The sequence below is a fragment of the Ovis aries genome, chromosome 19 (assembly GCF_016772045.2).
Source record: "Ovis aries strain OAR_USU_Benz2616 breed Rambouillet chromosome 19, ARS-UI_Ramb_v3.0, whole genome shotgun sequence".
NCBI lineage: Eukaryota > Metazoa > Chordata > Mammalia > Artiodactyla > Bovidae > Ovis > Ovis aries.
This window is the reverse complement of record NC_056072.1, coordinates 2571489-2576882: the sequence shown is the minus strand read 5'-3', so window position 1 is coordinate 2576882 and position 5394 is coordinate 2571489. Positions and strand designations below refer to the sequence as shown.

The 5394-nt window shown below is 41.4% G+C and overlaps 1 pseudogene; it reads right to left on the bottom strand.

Moving 5' to 3' along the window:
* Positions 1–4399: 4399 nt before the first annotated feature.
* LOC101103430 (serine/arginine-rich splicing factor 3-like) lies at positions 4400–4998 on the bottom strand (annotated as a pseudogene).
* Between the last annotated feature and the right edge of the window lie 396 nt (positions 4999–5394).

Below are 5394 nucleotides of genomic sequence, written 5' to 3'. Positions count from 1 at the left end.
TGTGTATCTCCCCAATTAAACCGTCATTTCTGAAATGGTGCCAAGTTTGTCTTTTTGACATTATAATCCCTAGGTCTGGAGCAAAGAGACAAACATGTTCAGTGGATGAATAAATGCAGCAAATGTCTTCACTTTATTGCCTATTAATTATCCAATGTTGATTTTGTTTTCTTTTTACGTTTGTGCATCCTCCACTCCACGTCAGGAATCATTTTTTTCTTCCTTTCCTCCTTAGAAAACATTTCCTAAATCCAAAGTTCCCTTACACCAATTTTTTTCTGCATATGCCTAAATTCCAATAGTCATAAAATATCCCAATAGAGTATCTACTTGTCCTTACATATCCATATTGAGGCTCCGAATTAGGAAAATTGAAGAATAGATAAATGTTTGGGGAAAAGTTCAATCTAATCATAGAAAATGATGAATGTATAAGATCAGTCTTGGTACACTGCAGCCCATGAACCAAATCCAGCCTACAGATTATCTTTGAAAATGATGTCTTATTAGAACCCAGCCACACTTATTCATTTAAGACTGTTTATGGCCAGGACAGAGTTGAGTAGTTGGGACAGAGACTGTGTGGCCCGCACAGCCTGAACTATTTACTATCTTCCCTTTACAGAAAAAAGTTTGAGGACAGTTGGTATAAAAGATTTTTTTTTAAAGGGAATAATGTAGGGAGGATTTGAGTTGTAGTTGATTGAGAGGAAAGACAATGACTTTCTCAGAAGACAAAGGAATTTTCTTGCATGGCACTTTTCTTTGTCCTTCTAGAGGGTCTCCCAGGTGCCAGATACTCTTCTCGGACTTCAGTGTATAATAGTGAACATTAGTATTTGTTAAGGGAATACTTGCTGCTGTAATGAATAAACTCCGAACCTCAATGGGTTAAGCTAACAAACATGTATTTCTGGTTTCCGTAAAGTCCACGATGCAGGAAAAGGGAGGGGATTCTCTGCTCCACAGAGTGATTCAGAGACTAGGATGATGGAGGATCTGCTATCTTCTATCCATGGTTTCCAAAAGGTCCTAAGTTAGCAGTTGAGGGGTCAGAGAGTATGGAGGATGAGCCAAGTCTGGAAGGCATACACCTGTCTTCCATGCATCTTCCATTAGTCAGAAGTCGATCGTGTGGCCCTGTTAAGATGCAGGATGCACTGAGCAATGATGTCAATGGCTAGAAATCCCTTCCTTGCAACAATTCTATGCTGTTAAAGAGATGCACGAACTTTTGCCAGCTGACCATGCTGCCTCCCTTTCCTATAAAGATGAGGCACCATTAATAATGACATGTATAAACATTTGAGTGGGAGCCCAGTTATGGAAAAGCAACCTTGCTAAGAGGGCAATAGAAGCTCACATCTTCTGCCAGAAAAGGGAAATTTTAATAAGCTGTATCAGACCCTCTGGATGCAAGTTAGGGTGGTTTCACATTGAAAGTAGAAAAAGACAGATACACACACAACAAAAATTAATGCAGAGGTTTTGTATTTTTCAGTGTAACTTTATTTTATCACTTTCATTAGATTATTCCACTGTTTTCTCAAAAATTTTTCTTCTTGAATTTGCTACTATAATCTCAGAGGATGCATCAATCAATCAGTTAATCTTTGTTGGAAATTTACTTGATGAGTATCAGTCATAGTACTTAATTGTGTGTTAAAAGCAACCATAAAAATGCATTAATAACATTTGCAGTCCTGAACTGATTATCATGAAATTGTGTGGCTCATGTCATATTATGATGTTTTTGCCAGAGAAAAAATTCAGAAGTTTTTGACTATCACAGAACTCTAGGTTTTAATTAAGTAATCAGATTCCACAAAGTGTGTATTAATGTATGATCACATGCCTGGGGGGCATTAAAAAGCTGAAATCTGTTATCTGAAAGTCAATTACAATTTGTAGTGTCACAGTATCACTGTAAAATGTCCTAAATTGTAACTTCTTTCCAGAGTTGGGAGGAGAAATTTTCAATCCTTCTTCTGTGGATCACTCAGTCTGAAAGGCATTTACTTCTAGGTCTGTGCATAACTCTACTGTGCAAGAGTTTTTACCTAACTAACATACAAGTGAAATGGAGCAGGACCCTAAGATCCTTGCCTGCCATGTTCTCAGCTTGCCCTTGTCTGTGGAAAAACTTCAGCCAAACAATACGTTTAATTAGTGAAACAAAGGAAAATGGTCAAACTAGACCAAACAGTAATAGTTTTGTCATTAAACAAAGTCAAGGATCTTTAGTTTCTTCTCAAGGGCTATCATTAATACTCTGAGCTATATGCTGGGAGCTGTCTTCTAGATACAGAAACTCCCATCAGGTTGAAAAAGTTAACTACATGATGACCAGACTATAATCATCAGATAAGGCACCCTACCCTGGTAGGTAAGAATCAGACACGGCTGAGCAACTTCACTTTCACTTTCCACTTTCATGCACTGGAGAAGGAAATGGCAACCCACTCCAGTGTTCTTGCCTGGAGAATCCCAGGGACGGGGGAGCCTGGTGGGCTGCCGTCTATGGGGTCGCACAGAGTCGGACACGACTGAAGCGACTTAGCAGCAGCAGCAGCAAGCTACCACAACTCCAAGAACTGGCCTCAAAAAAATGGAACAAACGGACCCTGGAACTGATGATTAACTATTCTTGAAACAATCACATAATGCTGATCAGACCACTGCACGACCAGTTTCAACATGAGCATCAGAGCCGGCTGTGCTGCTTCTTCATGGACTCCTACCTTGCCTCCATCTAAAAAATCTCTTGCCCACTGATGGTCAGTGGGGAAGGGAGTCAGCCTTTGGACAGGAGTCCATCCTACCCATTCCACTCCAGCCCTCCAGTTGCCAGTCTTCAAAATAAAGCAAACTTGCCTTTCCACCAACCTCGCGTCGTTACTGACTTTTGAACTGTGAGCAGCTGGACTCACTTTTGCTAACAGATTCGGGCGCCAACGTGAGGTTGGGCTCTCGTGATCTCTGGCTTATAGAGTTTGCTGAGCGGAGCTGTCAGGGTGGTTGCAATCAGCCGCTGCTTGTGGCTTGCTGGCCCTGGAGGGGTTTGAGAGGGTGTTCCTAGCAGCTTCGAAAACCATTCGTTTTGGGATCATTGCTGTTTCTCCCCTGCTTGGCACTGTTGACCAAGGTACCCTTTTCCTTGGTGGAACGGAAAGATGCTTTTGGACAAGCTGATGAGCTCCAAGATCCAGGAAGTCCACTGGGGTGCACCCAGCTACCTTCTCTTTCGATCTCGAAGTGCTATTTGGGCATGTTTGCCAGTTGGTTCTGATGTGTGTCTGAGGTTAAGGCCTATTTGTGTTGGGAAGTGTTTGTTTGGGTCCTGTACTATTCACCTTCTGGAGAGTTTGTGATAGTTCTTTCCTCTAGTATGTGAGTGTGCATTTGTGTAATTGGTATTCTTGTTGCCTTTTGTAAAATGGGAAATTCAGGTTCAATTTATTAGAAAAATCTCAGTCTCCCAAATTATTAAAAGGGAAATATCATTATTCATTTCTCCCAGGGAAAACTGTATCTCCAAAATTCACATCAGAACTCAATAACTGATCACCAGTACCTGTCCCCAAATGTGGATTATTTCATATTTTTATTTATTTATTTTGTAACCAAAGCTTTAATCCCAAGGATTCTCACAAAACATATTACAAATGACAGAATGAGAAAAGGATCTTGCCCAGTAGCTCAGTTCAGCTCTACAATGTACCCTTAAACTGGCAGGACATTTGTTATCTTGAATAGTCTCATATTTCCAAATAAAGAACGTTACAAAGAGCTATGTATTCATATACAGCAATCACAGAAGGAACTTACAACCTAAAGCAAAGGTAAGCTAACTTCCTTGAAACTTCTTAGATTCTACACCAACTGGACAACATTTTGTCCAGTGTGAAGACTAGTGGGATTTTTAAACCTCTAATCTAGTTTAAGGGTGCAGCTTTAATTTTTCCAGCTGGCTTTTGAGTTCACAGCAGCTTTTAAAAAACTGCTTAACTACAGCTGCATACCATATCCCAGCTATGTTGAAAAAAATCTTCCAGTTTTTGCCAGTTATTTCCATAATATTAAACATTGACTTTAGCTGGGCAGGAGTTAAGAGGTTTATTATCAGTCTATGCAAGACTAAAATTCAAAGCAAATTAAAATTTGCTTAAGGGAACATTGTAAAGTAACAATTCTTGATATCACATGCCTCATATGATCCATTTCAAACCATAGAGAATTACAGCTTTGTGTCCCTGTTCCAACAAACAAATGTGAACAGCTAAAACATTTTAAAAATGCATCAAGCTTATAAAGTCTCAAACAAACCTTGAATTTTCTGTACATACTCCTGTCAAATGAAGTTATTTCCTGTAGACCCCTCCTCTTGGAAACTGGTCTCCTATTTCCTTTCATTTGATCTAGATCCGTTCATTTGAACTAGACCTAGAGAAAGATCAGGACGGCTTGTGATTTCTCTCTCTCTTCTCCTATCTCTAGAAAGGGACCTGCTCCGGCTGCGGGAGAAGCTTCTCCATCTTGGAGATCTGCATTGAGGTGGAGGATTCCTACTCCGATAATCATCTCGAGGGCGACGACCCCAAGAAGGAGGTGGGCCACGATTCAGTTCAGTGCAGTCGCTCAGTCGTGTCCAACTCTTTGCCACAATTACGACTTCTCTTTTCACCATTCCATAGTTCCACTCTTACTGGGCAGCCACAGAGTGTTCTGCCGTCTAGCTCTCAGACAGCATCAGCTGCGTCTCGGGGATCTTCAACAAATGCAAAGCCGGGAGGGTTTCTAGCAACCCACACACTTCAGAGTGGTCCGTAATAGCCAAAAGCTCGTTCCAGTTCAGTCTTGTTACCATTGTTTCCAAGATTACCTACATAAACTTTACAGTCCAATGGACAGGAATCACGATGCATTTCGAGATCTTGGGTTAGAAATGTGGAGGTTCAAATCCACAGAACCTAGGCTAGGTCTCCCTGGTCCCCTCCCGCCTGGCGTTCCCGGATGCTCTCACACCCCCGGCGTCCATGAAATGGCCTCATATTTTTATTAATAACAGCTTTCTTAGGATACAGTTGAATGTAATTCACATACCTTAACCTTCAGTATTTTAGCATATATAATTTAGTGCTTTCTAGTATAGTCACCTGGGGCTTCCCAGGTGGTGCTAGTGGTAAGAACCTGCCTGCCAATGCAGGTTAGACGTAAGACACACCGGTTCGATCCCTGGGTTGGGAAGATCCCCTGGAGAAGGGAATGGCAATCCACTCCAGTGTTCTTGCCTGGAGGATCCTGGGGACAGAGGAGCCTGGTAGGCTATAGTTCACAGGGTTGCACAGAGTTGGACACAATTGAAGCAACTTAGCACACACACACACATACACA